Below are 20155 nucleotides of genomic sequence, written 5' to 3' on the forward strand. Positions count from 1 at the left end.
TTAACAAAAATTTAAAAAAGTAAATAAAAACAGGACCAAAGCAAGTCTAGGCAGCTCATTTTTGCTAAGGGAAATTTTTGCTTATGATGAATTCTTTAAATATTTTTTATTGCAGTAGCCAGAGAAAAGTATTAAAATAAAATAAACTGTTTATGATTATTAGCCTTTGGCAAGAACAGTTGCTAGAAGAGTTCAGGACATTAGGAGTAAACTCAATATTCACTTAAAAAACAAGAAAAATTACTCAAGAGGTTTGCCTTTTTCTTGGTATGTTCACAGATGCTACTGATACTACTGCAAAGCGGTTGTTTGAAGAGACAATGTCAAGTTTGAAGTGACAGCAAAAGAAGTTCCTACAAAGTATTCTGCATGAAACAACTACAGGTGACAAGATTTTTAAAGAAATTGAGGAGGCAGTAATGCAGTACAACCTGTAGTGGAATCTGCTGAGATGTTTTATGGCTGATTGTGGAAAAAAGGTATAGAGCAGAAAAAGACATTTAAATAAACTCACAAAGCTTGTAAAAATGCAAGGCTTTAAAGCTTATAATTATCCAATACATTATTTTTGAGCGGATACTTTGCAGGAAATATTTAAACCTATCATGTGTAATTTTGCCAGTAGTGTCAATGGTAAGGTTCATTTCTTCTCATGAACTTAATTATTGCCAATTCATGAGTTTTTGCCAAAATAGAAGCTGAATATTCTGGCTTGCTTTACCACAAAGAAGTTTTATGACTTTAAAATAATGAAGTTTTATTGTGATTGTGTTAGTTGAGGGCATAGATTTTTTTTTTTTCTGAAAGAGTACCACTCTCAACCACTAATGTAAAACATTAAATAGCACTGGAAAGTAACTTTTGCTGCAGACCTTATAAAGTTCTTAATGATTTTTTTTAGTGAAATTACAAAGCAAAATAGTACTTATCTTTTTAACATGTATTGTAAAAATCTGAACAACTGCTTATATTGCTAGGATCGCAGATACTAACAATTTCATCAAGAGAAAGATCAAACAACATTCAATAAGTATCTTACAACAAATCATTGATTGATAACATTATTTGGAAGTTTCTATATGTATAAAAAGTAAAAAAAATTTTGAAAAATGAAATATGCAAATCTCAGTCCACATCAGCCTTATATGTTAGATGAATACTTGCAATCAATTTTGATGATATGCAATACTGACTTTGAATCCCGTTTAAGTGAAATGTTATTATCCCTCCCAAATATATTACTTTTATTGGTATACCTGTATTTTAAAAATATTCTATTATTATTCTTTGACTTCTGAAATTACAATTTTGTGGAAGCATGTTATTTCTTGTTATATAAGTCCACACATCACATTCTTTACTTTGTTTTTTTGGCCTGAAAGGCATAAAATATTTACTGTCAGACACTACAGAATATACTTGCAATGATGTAATTTTATTTGAGAATAATATTTAATTCAAAAGCATAAAAATGTACCATACGTTTACATAAGTTATTGTTATTGTAATAAACTTTACAAACTATATTATTGCACAATATTTTATTAATAATAACTACTTTCATGGTTTTAGTTATATTCCTATATATTAAAAGTCCTACATTTGAACCCATATTTTAGAACTATTATGTCAATATCAGTTAGTTAGAAAATATTTCCAAAGCTTTAATTTTTCAGACTCTTGTTCATAGAGCTATTTCAATATACAGTCATGCACAGCTTAAAGGTGGGTATAAGCTCTGAGAAATGAGCTTTTAGGTAATTGCATTATTAGATGATTTTGTCTTTGTACAAACATCATAGAGCGTACATACACAAAGCTATATGGTATAGCCTTCTATATACCTATGTGGTATAACCTATTGCTCCTGGGTTACAAACCTGTAAATTATGTTGCTGTACTGAATACTGCAGGCAATTGTAATACAATAATAAGTATTTGTGCATCTAAACATAGAAAAGCCATAGTAAACATGTTTTATGAGATAAAAAGTGGTAGCCCTGTATAGGACACTTATCATAAATAAAATTTGCAAGGCTGAAAGTTATTCTCGAGGACTCTGTGAGTGAGTGGTGAGTGAATGTGAAGGCATAGGACATACTTACTGTACACTACTATAGACTTTCTAAACACTGTAGACTTAGGCTACACTAGAGTTTTTATTTTAAATGTGCTACAAAATTATGACAACTGTGGTGTCACTAGGCACTAGAAACTTTTCAGCTCCATTACAATCTTTTGAGATGAATAGAATTTTTAACAACAATGTATTTTTAAAAATTAAGGTAGTAGTCCTGATATTCTGAATTTGGGCATTGTCTTTTGTTTTGTTTTGAGGTGGAGTCTCTCTCTGTTGCCCAGGCTGGAGTGCAGTGGTGCCATCTCAACTCACTGCAACCTCTGCCTCTCCAGGTTCAAGCAATTCTCTTGCCTCAGCCTCCTGTGTAGCTGAGACTATGCCCGGCTAATTGTTGTATTTTTAGTAGAGATGGGGTTTCACCGTGTTGGCCAGGCTGGTCTTGAACTCCTGACCTCAGGTGATTCACCCACCTCGGCCTCCCAAAGTGCTGAGATTACAGGCATGAGCCACTGCGCCCAGCCGGGTACTGTCATTTCACCTTCCTTTTTATTTCCCTTTCCTTCCTTTGCCTTGCCTTCACTTCTCTTCACTTCTTTTTTCTTTCTTCTCTCTTCCCCTTGCCTGGCATTGTCAGGGACTTCTCTCCCCACCATTGATCTCTCCACAAAAGCTTCCTTACAGATAAAGTCTTCTTAATTAATACACAATCTTAGATGCATCATTATTATATTATTCCTCTGGAGCAATATTTACTTCGTCTTGGAGTTCTTTGAAACATCTATAAATCTAATATGTTCACACACGCGCACGCACACACACACACACACACACGCACACATCAAAACAAAACAAACAAGAAATCTCCACAAATTCTTCCAATCGCCTCTTGATTAAAAAAAAAAGGCTTAAACGATTGAGCTTCCATTTTTTATTTATTATAAATTCTTTCTGCTCTGTTCTTATATTTATAATCTGTATTAATTTAATTCCTTTTCATTTTTATCTGAAAACTGACATCATTCCTTAACAATTCTTCCTTTGAAATGTATCAGATCCTAATCCTTCCCCTTGTTTTCGTATTTGGTCTCACTCCGTTGCCAGGCTGGAGTGCAGTGGCGCGATCTCGGCTCACTGCAACCTCCGCCTCCGGGGTTCAAGAGATTCTCCTGCCTCAGCATCCCTAGCTGGGATTACAGGCACGCGCCACCACACCCAGATAATTTTTGTATTTTTAGTAGAGACGGGGTTTCACCATGTTGGCCAGGATGGTCTCTATCTCTTGACCTCGTGATCCGCCTGCCTCGGCCTCCCAAAGGGCTGGTATTACAGGCGAGAGCCACCTCGCCCGGCCCCCTTGTTTTGTAAGTCCAGAATTAGCACCATACATTTAGAATTAGATTGGCTTTTCCACATCAGCTAGTGTAATCTTGGCTCCCACAAATGAGTCAAAGATGCGATTGAACATTGAGCCATTATTTGCATAAACATAAGATGGGCTGCCATCTCCGGTCCATTTTACATGATGTTGCCAAACCCGTTCACCCAATACATATTTTCAATCATTTCATCAACTGAAAAACTATTCAGTCATTTCTTTTTCCTGTCGAATGTCATCAAAACTCAGTCTCAAAATCAATTATGTATATCCGCGTTTTCCCAAAGTTGTTCTGTAAAACAGAAGTTTGTCCAGACATCAAAAGTGATGTAGAAAAAATAAGAAATATTGTGTGTGGTGGTCAGTTAAACATGGGAAACTCTGAGTTAAAGAAATTTAGAAAATTTATTTCCCAAAATACCTCTTAAAAATTTTCACTGCATTTTTCTACTCCCCTCCAGGGGTTGTTTGTTTTCAGGCTTTAATATGCATATTCTATATTCTTATTCTTATTTAGAACTCTGTATTCCCTTCATACTATATTTACTTCTGTTTGCTCCCTAGGTCTTGTGTTTTCCCAACACACATTTTCACATTCTGAAATGAGCATTTTTTACTTAGAAACTATTTAAAGTCTTATCATGGTGAAAGTCTTCAAACAAAAAGCCAGCATATAATGCTAACTCCTTACTCTGATTAGTTGATTGTACTTGACAGTTATAAATAATCAAATACTATATTGTGCCACCATTCTCTTGCCTTTTGGATTATCCACAGGATCAAGCACATTACCCACACAAGTATTTTCATCTTTAAAAAAAAATGTGTTGGTACAGAGTAGGTGTATATATTATTGGTGTTACATGAGATATTTTGATACAACATGCAATGTATAATAATTACATTGGGGTAAAATGGTTATTTATTACCTCAAATATTTATCCTTTAGGTTACAATTTAATTGTACTCTTTTAGTTTTTTTAAAATGTACAATTAAATTATTTTGACAATAGTAACCCTGTTGTGCTAGCAAATACTAAGTCCTCTTCATTCTTAATAACTATTTTTTTTGTACCCATTAGCCATCCCCACATCCCTAATTGAAGGCCAAAAAATTTAGGTTCTTTCTTGGTTGTACTATTTCTGAGAAAAATTAAAAGCTATTGGAATTTATAATACTTCGAAACAAGTAGAAAAGCAGTGTAAAGTTTATGCTAAAAGAACTGTAATTAAAAGCAAACTTGAATTTTAGTTGTCAGTGTATTTATAATTAATTCATATTTGGTTACCTAAAAACCCATTGCCCCTTTATGTAAGTTATATCGTAAGATTATTTCTGCCAACTCTTGAACTCTTCAGTAGTCTTCTGCCTGCTCTATGGGGAAACATTTGCAAACTAAAAATTATAAAAATTTTAGGCTTCATGGATGGGTGTGGTGGCTCATGCCTGTAATCCCAGTACTTTGGGAGGCTGAGGTGGGCATATCACCTGAGGTCAGAAGTTCGAGACCAGCCTGGCCAACATGGTGAAACCCCGTCTCTACTAAAAATACCAAAAATTAGCCAGGCGTAGTGGCGGACGCCTGTAATCACACCTACTCAGGAGGCTGAGACAGGAGAATCTCTTGAACCCAGAAGGCAGAAGTTGCAGTGAGCTGAGATGGCGCCATTGTACTTCAGCCTGGGCAACAAGAGTGAAACTCTGTCTCAAAAAAAAAATAAAAATTTAGGCTTCATTCACATTGTCAAGTGTGTATGAATTTATGTTCATACTACATTTTGAAATTTTTTTCTGTACACTTTGTCTTACAGCAACATTGAACTTTGTTTAAAATTTGAAAACAAATGCAGTCGTAACAAGAATTGAAAAATAATGTGATTTCCATGAAATAGTCTATTGTTTTAAAGTTAGGCAAAAACATTATTTGTGTGAAGAAAGGCAAAGTGCCGTCATTTATTGTAACTTGTGTCTTTACAACTTTTTTAGAAGTATTTTTTTCTCTCTAATTAGTACTTGCACCCAAAATGGGTAACAGTATTCTTAAAAATAAAATTTATAAATTATGTGTAATTCACTATTTTACCTTAAATGATAATGATTCATATATACCTTGTAAAACTTTAAAATATAAGTACAATATAGTATGTGTATCTGTGTACATATATTTATCATATATATACAAATGTACATATATAGCATGTATACAATAAGTAAAAAATCAAATGCATAAACAAATAAAACTCACTATAAGCCAAATCGCCTCACTGTTTGATTGGTCTGTTCTATTTAATTTGGAACTAAGCTTTACTTAGAGTTTTTCCTTTGACACTGGAAAAAACTCACCAAGTGTTTGAACAACATTAATGAAAGGAATAAAGAGAAAAAACACTTTTTGTTAGCATATTTACCTAATACCATAATATTAAATCATATCTTGAAATGTTGCTACTGACTGAGCTGCTTTTTAACTAAAGAGTTTTCTATAATATGGAATATAACAAAGTAACAATAACATGCACTAATATATGTTTCCATATATTTCTTCCTGTGTTTTGTTCTGAATAAGAAATTTATAGACTTATTTGCAAATCTCATTTCTTTAAAAATAATAAAACCTAAATTTATGTAGATGAAAAAATGTGCATAATTGTGCTAATCTTTTTTTTTTTTTTTTTTTTTTTTTGAGACAGAGTCTCCCTCTGTCACCCAGGCTGGAGTGCAGTGGCATGATCTGAGCTCACTGCAACCTCCTCCTCCCAGGTTTAAGCAATTCTCCAGCCTCAGCCTCCCAAGTAGCTGGGACTAGAGGCATGTGGCACTGTGTTTGGCTAATTTTTTTTTTTTTTTTGTATTTTTATTAGAGACGGCGTTTCACCATGTTGGAGAGGCTGGTCTCAAACTCCTGACATCAGGTGATACGCTCCCCTCAGCCTCCCAAAGGGCTGGGATTACACACGTAAGCTACCATGCCTGGCCAATTGTGGTAATCTTAAACAACAAATCACATTGGACACAGTGAAAGATATTCATGCTCTGCCCTGTGTTCTGTGTTTAGTGCCCTTGTGTCACTTTCCACAAACTGCACATCAAGTGATCACACAATCAGAGAGCTAATTATATCTTTATGAAGAAGCTCATCCTTAATCCTTGAACTCAGACATTATTATTTGTGCATTATTGAGCCAAAAGACTGCCTAAAGAAAATAATATGCAATGCACTCCATATTAAAATAGCTAATTTTACAAAATTTTTGGACAGACACCAGAAAAAAAAAAAGTGACACATACAGTTACAGACAATAGTTTACCAGGGTATTTTCAGTATTCTAATACAAACAAAAGATGAAAACAATATATTATGCTGGAATTACAGATGTAACTATATAATGAAAATATACTAGTCAGGGAATGGCATGAAATGATAAGGAATTTAAAAAATACTATCCCAAAGCTTAATTTTATATATTTATAAAATTTTAGTTTATATTATTAAAACCCTTGAAGATAATTTTTTGGCTTATTACTTTTTCATATGCAAAATAAAATATATAAATTGAATATTAACATGTATTTCAAAGTATCCCCCAGTTAACATAAGAATTGGTATTTCTTGCTTTTAGGAATGTATACAAGTGGTTTTTAATTTTGTTAAATAAAATGCCATCTAGGCAGCATACATTTTCAGAAATTTTTTTAAAAAAGGATCTTTGCTAGGAAATTTGGCTGTATTATTGCCCTTCGGATAGAAAGTATCAAGAGAAGTAAAGTTGTTTTTTTCCTCTGTTAATATTGTAACCATTCTTCATTAGATTATCTGCCCTTTGTCAATAGCTGTCACACAATAAACTTTTTTTATTTCCTAGCAAAGACAGTATTTATTAAATGGCTTTTGTAAAGGTTGTCTGTAGTTATGTTGGGAATAGATAGCTATTTGTAATCCCAAAGCTCTGCAATAACATTAATTCTAAACTAAATGTTAAAACCATAAATTTTTCCAATATCCCCTGCAGGAAGACCAACTTTGCAATCAACAAAATGAAAACAATAATGCTATTTCACAAGTTTTTTATTTAATTATTGAAACATTCTAAGGTATTATGTGGTTTTTATATGGAAATATGCGGTTGGCTTGTCATATTTCTTTATAACCCAACTATGATGAAGGCATAACCCTTGATATGCCTTTGATATGTGCTCCAAAAATATATATTTCAGAATTAATTAAATTATTGCAGCATTTTTACTTGACATATTGTTAATAATCAACAGATTCAAATTGAAGCATCCTTCTGATATAAATTGGATTTGAAAAACTTACATAATATATAAACATCAATCAATTTATAGTCATTACTATAGTCTGAACTAATAGGATTGTCTTAGTTTTGACACTGTCAAAAATGTTATAGATATTTTCAGGTACTGAAAAATACTTATCTAAGTTAGAAGGAAACTGACTCCTAAGCTCTGTGGCTATCACTGCTTCCTAATCTTTGTCAATTTTGCTGGTATTCAGAGAAGACATAGGCAATGTTTGAACATGTCATATATCAGGTAACTATAATATCCAGTCCATGAATATTCTTATAATTTTCTTCCACATTTAGGATTGATATAGGAGTTAAAAAGAAATTACTTAGGCTGATAGTGAGGGTACCGGAGTCCTCGGTACGGTTTTCCTTTTTAATGAAAAGCAGCCCCAAATCATTTTCTAACGAAGAGCAGCCTGTAAAATCGAGCTGTGGATACAGACAAGCAAGCTGGAGGCTTACAATGGTGAATGCCAGCAGCAGGGAACTGCCTGAGACTAGATATGTTCAAACTGGAGGCTTCATCTTCCCTTCCCTTTGTCAGCCACGTGTACAGTGAAGAGCAGACAAGATGGTGCCAGTCAACTGGAAATTATATTTGCATAATAAGATTAGGGTGGGGTGGCCAGCCTTCCTGTGCACTCTGTAAACGTCACACCTGATCAAACCAATCTGTGGGCTCTACATAAATCATGCACCACCTCCTCAAGCCTGCCTACAAAATCTGACAAACTCCGCTGCTAGCCAGTTTTTCCTTTCAGAAGTCCCTCTCTCTCACTAGAGAGAGAGCTGTCTCCTTTCTCTTTCTTTTGCGTATTAAATCTCCACTTCTAAAGTCCTCGTGGGTGTACATGTCCTAAATTTTCTTGGCACGAGACAACGAATCCTGGGTATTTACCCCAGATGACAAAGCTGCTTCAGGATCATGTGGCATTACAGTTTTCCAAAGTTGAAGTACAGAATTTCATTAAATTTGCAAACTGAAATATGCTGTGTCATTAGAATGCTAAAATATCCTATTTTTCTTACATATAATGTCTTCAGATAACACTTTGAATATGTGAATATTGTGTTATTTTTAATACACACTCAAAATTCTTTGACATGTCACCTATTAAGATGTCAGGTTTCTTTATTAATGACTTCTTTCACCAATAAATAGTGAAAGTGATATTTTGTAATTTCTGAGACTGGGTCATAAAAGATCGTGTAACATCTCTATTGTTTTCATTGATCTTTTAGCCACTATGCAAGAAGTTCAGCTACTCTGAAGCATCCATGGTATGAAGAAGCTCAAACCACATGGGTATATGGGAAGCCATGTGTAGCAGCTCTGGTTGGCCGTTCCAGTTGAGCCCAGTCTTTGTTTTAGCACAGCACAAGCATCACACTTATGAAAAAAGAAACTGTCCAATGTTTTCAGCTCCTGGTCATTTTAATTATGCTTAGGTGGGAAAATCTTCCCAATTGTGGCCATAAGCAGAGCAGAACAAGTCATTTTTCATCCAAATTCCTGACCCACAGATTATGTGACCCACAGATTATGTGAGGACTTAAAAAAGAGTTGACTAGATTTGCTTATATAGATTTGATAACTCAAGTATTTTAACTCCTTTGTATATTACTTGGACCTGTGGTAAACGATATTTATTTTGTGATATACAGAAAAAAAATTATATACTGTTTTTCAACCTTAGATTAAACTTTTAAACACAAATCACATAGAGAATACTTTTGGTTCCAGAGCAAAACATACCTATTATTATCTTTACTATAAAAGTGGATGTTCCCATGACAGAGCCTATGAAAACAGCAGAGAAATGGTAGTGAGATTTTGGGAGTGCAAGCATCCCCATCTCATAAAGTACTATGTCAAAAAATATTGCATATACTTGCTAAAAAAGAAAAAGAAATTTAGAATGTCATTCAACATTGAAGTATTATGTAACAATAGGAAAAGAGAGAAAGCAGAGATAGGTAATGTTACAAGTAAGTTAGACCTCTATATGCCTAGCTTTCTTTAAGTGATAACAGTTTTCTTTATTCCCAATAAAGACTATTCCTATTAACCACATATATAAAATATTAAAAGCATATAAATATGTATATATTTGATATAGAAATATATATAGTTACATATTAAAAAATGTATAAAATACATAAAATATTCCTATCAACCAGAAGAATAAAACATCTGCTGAGGGATGAGGCAGAGGGCTTATTTTTGTTGTCAGCTTTTCTGTATAACAGTTGAATTTTTAATTGTGTGCATACATTTTTTTGACTAGTATTTTAAATTGATAATCAAATAAAATATATTGAATTCATTGATTTTGAGAGGGAAGTGGGAGTTCACTTAAGGTATGACACTAAAAATGCAAGTAGGGTGCAAGTATTACAGTGATATGATTAGTAGTTATGGCAACTAATTACATGAAGAGTGAGGTAGATGAAAACTAAGAAATGGGAGATTGGGCTAAAGAGATACTATTAATCTGAAATCCAGTCAGATACAAGGAACAACAAGGATATGATAAGTTCAGTTGAAGAACTAAAAGAAGATACATAGAGTAGATCATTCAATTATAGAAGTCTGTGTGCAGATAAGCATTATAAATATTAATAAAGTAGCCATATGTATAGTAGTTATTGCTAATAAACAAGATATGTTTTTGAAACAGAAAAATATAATCAGTTTACCAAGGGAAAGTAAAAGAAAATTACTATTTTCAAGACAGCATGATTATATTTCATGGAAATGCCATTAGGAGAAATGAAAACTTACTGGAACTAATGAAAAGTTTGCGAATTGACAAGCTGGAAAGAAAAATACACACTAATTCATGCTTTTATGATTTACCAGTAAAATATTAATAATTTAAAAATAACATCAAAAAAGAACATTTAATCTACATGCCAAATTATTGATTGTAACTCTCTCTGTATTAGCAGTAATTAGTAACATTTTTCTTCATCTTCTTATATGTTTATACACTAAATAGAAAATCATTTTTTAAAAAGAAAATAATTTATATGATATATGTGTAATACATAGTGAAAAAGTATTAAATGACACTAAATATAAAGAAGCATTTAAAAAATGAAGAATAATTAAACAAGTGGCTGTTTGGAAATGCCGGAACACATTAAGAAAGGATTATAACCACGGCACACGTTTACCTATGTAACAAACCTGCACATTCTGCACATATATCCCGGAATCTAAAATAAAATAAAATTTAAGAAATATAATAAAAATATAATAAAAATAAAATAAAATATCCTTCTTTGTTTCAGTAATAATTTTTATCTTAAAGTGTATTTTGCCTGATATTAGTATATCCATTCTAGCTCTCTTTTGCTTACTGTTTGTTTTTTAATCCTTTATACTTTCAACCTATTTGTGTCTGACTCTAAAGTGTATGCTTGTTGTAAAGAGTATGGAATTAGTTTACAGTTTTTAAAATCTATTTTGTCAATCTCTGCCTTTAAATTGGAGTGCTTAAACCACTTACATTTAATGTAATTGTTTATAAGGTAGACTATACATTTGTAATTTTGCTATTTCATTTCCATATGTCTTATTTCCTTTTTGTTTGCATATTCTGCCATTAACTAACTTCATTTCTATTAGATAGATATTTTCTATTATACCATTAAAAAAAGAAAAAGAAAGGATTATAAGGATTATGAAAAAAATAATGACAATTATGAAAACTTAGAAAGTAAAGACATAATTTACAAAATGAGAATTCAACATAAATGTCTAATTCTAAAAAAACAAATCTGTGTTGCTATGTTGATTAGCATATTTTCTGTAACAATAAGAACTAACCACAAAAGAGTTAATAAATTTTGAATTTCAAATTTTACAGTTGGTTTTCTTGTTATACACCACATATATATATTTTCCTGAAGAAAGAGTAATTATATTTCTGGATAAGTTATCCTGGTTTATTCTTGCTAAAAAACTATAATAGAAGGGTTTTATAGGCAAACATTGAACAGCAATCTTGTTATTGGGTTACCATTGGGATATAAGAGATGTTTCCAAGGGGACCGAAAGATTGGATAGTTCTAATGTAATTAATTTCCACAACTCAAATTCTTTTCGCACTATTTCCTAAAATGTATCTTCCTGAGTCTGTGCATATGTTGTTCTGGCTTTATGACACCAATTCAAATTGCATGTTTGTAATCTTCCTTCTTCTACCTTACATTAGAAAGGCAAACATTTACCCATTCAAACTCTTACCTGCTTAGGGGTACAAAAAACTGTCAGGAACAATTGGCAATAATTGATGCATCTACTGAAAAAGTGAATGACTCTAAAATGGCTCAAAAGTTGTTTTTGCATGTAGGTGCTTGTAATTATGTTTTCAATAAAATAAGGGAGCTTCAAATTAATTTTTTAAGTAATGAATAATTCAAATTAATTCTAATGATGCAGAAATATGAGATTAAGTTGTACATTTTTCAAGGAATTTTTAAAAACTGAGTTTCATTGCTATAATTTCTTATTTCTACATAAATATTTATGTGAAAAGTTTCTTCGACAGTTACATGTATAAAAAAAATGAGGAACAGGCCAGGTGCAGTGGCTCACACCTGTAATCCTAGCACTTTGGGAGGCTGAGGTGGGTGGATAACTTGAGATCAGGCATTTGAGACCAACCTGAGCCTGGCCAACATGGCAAAACCCTGTCTCTACTGAAAATACCAACATCAGCCACGCATTATGGTGCACGCCTGTAATCCCAGCCACTCAAGAAGCTGAGGCCGGAGAATCTCTTGTACCGGGGAGATGGAGGTTGCTGTGAGCCGAGATCATGCCATTGCACTCCAGCCTGGGTGACAGAGTGAGACTCTGTCTCAAAAAAAAAAAAAAAGGAGGAACCAAAAAATAATACATTTTGCCTCCTTGAATCAGTATAAGTAATATTTATCCATGAGCACAACAACCAATTTTGTATGAGTTACAGTAATCTCACTAAGAGGAGTATATCTAATTAAATATTATTTACAAAATATTTATAAACATTTTTAAGTATCTGTATAATTTTGGTTAAATTTACACTAATCATATGTTGAATAATTAAGTCATAATAAGCTCTAATACAAAAAATTATTTTTAAAATTTAAACATATATATTTCTTTGTTCAGACTGCTGTAATGAAATACCATTGACTGGGAAGCTTCTAAACAACATAAATGTATTTATCACAGTTCATGAGGCTTGGAAATCCAAGTTCAGGGTGCTGTCAGATTTTATGTCTGCTAAGAGAATGTTTCCTGATTTACAGATTGCGCCTTTCTCACTCTGTCCTAATATGGTGGAAAGGATTAGGCTTTCCGAGGCCTAGGCTCTTTGAGGCATCTTTTATAAGGGCCCTAGTCCCATTCATAAAAACCTCCACTTTCACAATCTAATCACTTTCCCAAAGGCCTCATGTCTTAATATCATCATCCTGGGGATTAGTTTCAACATATACATTTTGTGGGACACAAATATTCAGGCTTTAGAAATCTATATTTAAAATTTACATAGATATAATAACAAATATAAAAGATGTACAAGGAAAGATTTTCAGTATTTCAATATGTCATCATGATATAATTTATTAGTGAAGTATAATTGAAAAGGATTAAATTAGAGATTGTTTGTAAATTGCATTTTTCATTGAATGTTAGTGCACATCAAATCATCTTGTTTAGATAGCACTGGATTCATTGAAAAATGAGGCAATAGTTTATATTAAAATTTTACTGTTAAATATGCATTATTAAAATATTAAATTATTTAATGCCAAGTTAAATTACTCTCTTTTAAAATAAAAGTATACTTTTTATTAAGAAAAGGATAAGATAACTTGTTTTTTCAGAAGCTTTTAGGGGACACACTAGTAAAATTTTGAGGACAAACTACAGAAGCACAAGAGAGTTGGGTGTGGGCAGGTTTAAGTTAAAAACTATGTTTTGTATGAACAATTAAGAAACGATTATTAAATCTCTTCACCCATTAGAAGTATTCAGGGATTTTTAAAAAATGCTGATGCTGAAGGTCCACCCCAAACCAACAGAATCAGCATTTCTGGACAGAGAAGCCAGTCATGAGCATTTTATTATATCTATTTATTATTTAAAAGCACCTCAGTTTTTTTCTAGTGTGAAATAAGAGATGTCTCTAAGGACAATTCATTAAAAAGTAAGACATAAGAAATGATATGGGTTCACTTGAGAAGAAGAATTTCTCTCCCTAGTATTAATATCTGTGACTGTTTTGTAAATAATTTGTCTCCTTCTCTTCCTCTTCCACAAAAAGTGTAAATTAAAGAGGTAATGAGTTTTCAGTATTGCAGCTTCCCAGATGTTAGGAAGGAAGGGGAAGAAAAGACAGAATACAGTAAGGTCTAGACAAAGGAAAGATTTGCAACTGAGATAAGATAAAAGGTTTTTCTTTTGATTTTGCTTGGTTTTCTCTTTTGTGTTTCTTTGTTTTACAGCTGACTTCTATCCTTAGAGGAATTCTAATGAAAAAAGATAATTTTATTTACTGTTTAAATCCAGGAATGATAAACAGAAACAAAAACAGTGTAAGATTTTTAGGTAGCTAAATGAGAATTGCTCATCAAGTCACCAAGGAATTCATCGGCTGTTGTCAATATTACTAATTACAATTGGTATAAAAGTGCAATTGATATTTCTGATAAAGGTTTTTACGATACCTTCTTTGTTATTGGCTATTCTGGAATTTAAATAATTTTAAAAGAGCTCAGAAAGAGAAATGCGATAATATGAAATATACCATACAATAAATACTTAGAGATATCATAAAAACCTGTAAGAAATATGTCACCTAATGTAACTATTTTAAGAATATAAATTTAATTGTTTCTAGACAAATTCAATTTACTCATTATATTAGTTCATATTTTTCCAGTCGCTTATACTGTGACTCCAGAATTTGGTTTCAGTATATTCATCGTGTTAAAAGCAGGGTTTAAATCAAATTGCATACATTTAACTGCCTAAATGCTAGGACACCGGGACTGAGATTTGCTGCTTTGTCGAAATGTGCTACCTTCTGTCATACCCAAAATTAGTATTTCTGTTATCCTTATAAATTGGTTTCTATGGACTGTCAATCACTCCTCTGGGGCTCATTGTAAAGCAGAGAGATTCTGTACATGTAATATAGTAGCTCATTTTAACAGGGTCCACAGACATTTACTTCTAATTGGTCACACTGAATATATGAAAATCAAACTTAAAGGTTAGCTATCCCTAAAGGAAGAACAAAATATTTTCTTTATATCTATCATAATTTGTCTCATTAAGGCCATAACTTAGTCATGACATTTTATGCTTGTACCATGTTTCTTAATTTGAGATTTCAGAGCCAAACTATATAAAACTTTTGGCATATCCAATGATCACATTTAATGAATATCCACTTTAGTTTCCTCGTTATAATGTTATTTCTCAGATTCAGCTATTATGTTACAATACATAAAACCTTAAAACTGTTAAAGTATAATTTCTTAATTAATACTAATAATCATTTATAGAATATTTATTATAAAATATTTTAACATATAACATAAATATAAAATATTTAACATATAACAAAAAGCTACAATCAGGATTATTAAAATATTTCCTCTTTAATATTGTTCTAAACACTTCATATTGAAATAGAAACAAAAATTACAATAAAGATAAAAACCTATAATGATCTTATTCTACATTTAATAAAAAAATATATTTTAAAATATTCAAACATTTATTTATGCAAACTCGTTTGGATTTGAATCTTCTAATATTTTCTAATTTTCTAAGTAAATGACAGAATATAAAACATATACATATATACACCCAAAAATATTGTTTTATGTATACATTTTCTTAAATGTGTATGAAATATACATACGTAAAAACAAAAACATGCATTATATTTATTCATCTGCGATATATATATTTATAAATATTATACGTATATTTATTTTTTAATGAATTAGTGTGTAAGTACTCAAATTACACATTATATAATACATTTTGAATTTACAGATTATTTTATTGGGTTTTCTTTCAGGATTTTTCTCCTATTTTAAATTCCAGTTACCCTTTTCAAGGCTGTTTTTGCATATCACATATTCATGAAGGCTAATGCTTAGGCAACTGAACTAGCATTAGAGAGTTAATCCTCAGGTTTTCAGAGGGCAAGATGGCCGACTAGACACATCCAGGTGGACCTGCTGCCATCCAGGGACCCAGATGACCGCTGTCCTTCTCACAGATCTTCCCTCGGAGGGAGGGAAACATACAGAAGCAAAGGTGAATGGGGAGAAAGCTGGGAACTCTACAGGGTGTTACTGAGCACCTGGACTCATTCCTGGCCCCCAGTGACTCCAGGGGCATGGGTGGGTAGAACTGGCAAGGAGCAACCAGCTCTCACCACGGGACCTCTGGAACTCTGGCAAGAGGAGATCCCTCAATCACCAGGAAGACTAGAGTTGGCAGGGAGATCTGCTTAGAGAAGTGGTAGGGGCAGCACACCAACTGAAATGGAGCCCAAAGGGTTTGGTGCAAGAGCCCAAAGGGTTAGGATGCATGGATAGAGAAGGCCATCCCCATAGGCTAGACTTGCTACCATACGAGACTTTAACCCTAGGGAAACTGCAGGTCCTGAACTATGCAGGGTGGTCTTGCCCATCAGATGGGGCCTGTCTGACCTTAGCACCCCTTGGTCTGCTGGCCTCTCCAGGAGCCCCAGCCTGGTCACGCCTACTTGCAGGGCAGCCTTGGTGCCCTGGGGATCCGTATCATAGCTTCTGTGCTAGCAGGACCCTGCCTGACCAGTGGAGAGCTTCAGACGGGCAGCCCCCATGGCCACGCACCAGCCTACCGACTCCCTCCTCTCACTGCAGCTTCCCTTGGACCCACTGCAACTCCCCACATTACTTGGCTGGTGTGTATCTGAACAGGCGGGTTTTGCCTTCCTTGCTCCACCAGTAGGCAAATGTGCCTGCACCCTGCCCTGCCGGCGGACACTGCTGCCAGGTGAATACAGTCCCCTTAACCCCTGGCAACTGTGGATGGAGCCTTGGAGGGCACAGAGTCAGCCAGCCCACCCTTGCACTAACACTACCGCAGGAGTGAAGCTAGGCACAGAGAACAATGAATCCTCCCCCCGCCCTGAGTGCTCACTCCTGCTTGTGGTGCACAGAGAAGGTACACAAACCTGGATCCACCAGTGCTCCACCCCAGAGCCAACACCAGCACCAGTGCAACCAGAATGCAGTTGCCAGCAGAGACCCTCTCCCCCACTATCTCTTCTCCCTAACTTCCTGGCCTCCTCCACTATGATTAATGCCTTCAGGGAAGCAGGTACCCTGGCATTCACTAGCACCTTGCCACAGCCAACAAGTGTGCACCCCACAGCACTACCACTGTGGCCGCTGTTGGCATATGTGAAGGAGAACAAATCCCTCTGTCACCACACTATGAAAAGCTTGGGTGACACCAGCCATTAGTGGTGCTCAAGGAGCAACTTAGCTTCCCACAGTGCAGTGAATTCCTAACCTCACGGAGCTAGAGAACAAAGTCGGGCCCAATGCAAGTCCCTGCAAGTTAGAGAATTTAGTCCGGGAGCTGGGAGCTAAGCATTGTCCCATAACATCTCCCAGAAATGATGTGACTCAGCTGAATCTACCATACTACAATCAAACCCTCCTGGTCATCAAATAGGATTAAAAAAATGTCCAAAGGTCAGCAGCTGCAAAGATTAAAGGAATGTTATCCCATAAAGATAAGAAAAAATCAGCACAAGAACTCTGACAAAATCCAGAGTGCCTTCTTCCCTCCAAATGACGGCATCACCTCTCCAGTAAGATTTATGAATGGAGCTTAGTGACTGAAATGACAGAAATATACTTCAGAATATGGATAGGAGTGAAGATTATTGAGCTACAAAAATACATCGAAACCTAATCCAAAGAATCTAAAAAACAAGATAAAACAATGCAGGAGTGGACAGACAAAATAGCCAATATAGAAAAGAATGTAAGCAACCAGATAGAGCTGAAAAACACACTGCAAGAATTTCAAATGCAATCACAAGCATTAATAGCAGAATAGGCCAAGCAGAGGAAAGAAGCTCAGAGCTTGAAAACTGTCATTCTAAAATAAGACAGTCAGACAAGAATAGAGAAGAATGAAAAGAAACAAACAAAACCTCTGTGAAATATGGTATTATGTAAAGAGACCAAATCTTTGACTCATTGGTGTCCCTGAAAGAGACAGGGAGAATGGAACCAACTTGGAAAACATATTTCAGAATATGATTCATGAGAACTTCCTTAACCTAGCTAGAGAGGCCAACATTCAAATTCAGAAAATGCAGAGAACCCTAGTAAGATATTCACAAAAAGATTATACCCAAGACACATAATCGTCAGAACCTCCAAGATTGAAATGAAAGAAAAAATGTTAAAGGCAGATAGAAAGGTTAGGTCACCTACAAAGGGAAGTCCATCAGATTAACAGTGAACCTCTCAGCAGAAACTCAACAAGTGAGAAGAGATTGAGAGCCGATATTTAATATCCTTAAAGAAAAGAAATTCCAATCCAGAATATCATATCTAGCCAAACTAAGCTTCATAAGCTAAGGAGAAACAAAATCTTTTGCAGATAAGCAAATGCTGAGGGAATTCATTGCCATCAGAACCGCCTTTATTAGACCAATAAAGAAAAAAAGAGAGAAGATCCAAATAAGCACAATATGAAATAAGGGTATATTACCACTGACACCACAGAAATACAGACAGCCATCAGAGAATTATGAACACCTCTATGCTAATAAACTAGAAAATCTAGAAGAAAGGACACATTCCTGGACACATATACCCTCACAAGCTGAACCAGAAAGACACTGAATCCCTGAACAGATAAATAATGAGCTCTGAAATTGAGTCAGTAGTAAATAGCCTACCAACCAAAAAATATAAATAAATAATAAAAGCCCAGGACCAGATGAATTCACAGTTGAATTCTATCAGATATACAAAGAAGACCTGATACCAAGCCTTCCTAAAAAAAAATGAGGAAGAAGGACTTCTCCCTAATTCATTCTATGAGGCCAGCATCATTCTGATACCTAAACCTGGGAGTTTTACACACAAACCTGGGAGTTTGACACAACAAAAAAAGAGAAAACTTAAGGTTGATACCCTTAAAGAACATAGATACAAGAATCCTTGACATAATACTGGCAAACCAAATCCAGCAGCTCATCAAAAAAATGTATCCACCATGATAAAGTAGGTTTTATCCCTGGGATGCAAGGTTGATTCAACATATGCAAATATATAAATATGATTCACCACGTAAACAGAACTAAAGACAAAAATCACATGATTATCTCAATTAATTCAGGAAAGGCTTTCTATAAAATTCAACTCCCTTTCATGTTGAAAACTCTCAATAAACTTGGTTTTGAAAGAACATACTGCAAAATAATAAAAGCCATCTCTGTCAAACTCACTGCCAACATTATACTGAATGGGAAAAAGCTGGAAGCATTCCCTTTGAAAAAAGGCACAAGACAAGGATGCCCTGTTGCACCATTCCTATTCAACAAAGTACTGGACATTCTGGCCAGAGCAATCAGGCAAAAGAAAGAAATAAATTGCATCCATGTAGGAAGAAAGGAAGTGAAACTATCTCTGTTTTCAGACAACATGATTCTATATTTAGAAAAACCCATAGTTTTAACCCAAAAGTTCCTTGAGCTGATAAACAATTTAAACAAAGTCTCAGGATACAAAATCAATGTGCAAAAATTGCCAGCATTCCTATAACCCAACAACAGTCATGTGGAAAGCCAAATCAGGAATGCAGTCCCATTCACAATTGCCACAAGAAGAATAAAATACCTAGGAAGATAGCTAATCAGAGAGGTGAAATAACTCTGCAAGGGAAACTATAAAACACACTCAAAGAAATTAGATGATACATAGAAATGGAAAAACTTTCCATGCTCATGGATAGAAAGAATCAATATCATTAAAATGGCCATACTTCTCAAAGCAATTTATAGATTCAATGTTATTCTTATTAAACTATCAATGACATTCTTCACAGAACTAGAAAACACTATTGTAAAATGCATATGGAACCAAACAAGAGCCCAAATAACTAAGGCAGTCCTAAGCAATAAGATCATACTACTTGACTTCAAACTATACTACAGGGCTACAGTAATAAAAACAGCATAGTACTGGTACAAAAATACACACATAGACTAATGGAACAGAATAGAGAACCTAGAAATAGGCTCCTCACCTTACAACCTCACCTTACAATCTGATCTTAAACAAATCTGACTACA

The sequence above is a fragment of the Pongo pygmaeus genome, chromosome 3, assembly GCF_028885625.2.
Source record: "Pongo pygmaeus isolate AG05252 chromosome 3, NHGRI_mPonPyg2-v2.0_pri, whole genome shotgun sequence".
NCBI classification, from domain to species: Eukaryota; Metazoa; Chordata; class Mammalia; order Primates; family Hominidae; genus Pongo; species Pongo pygmaeus.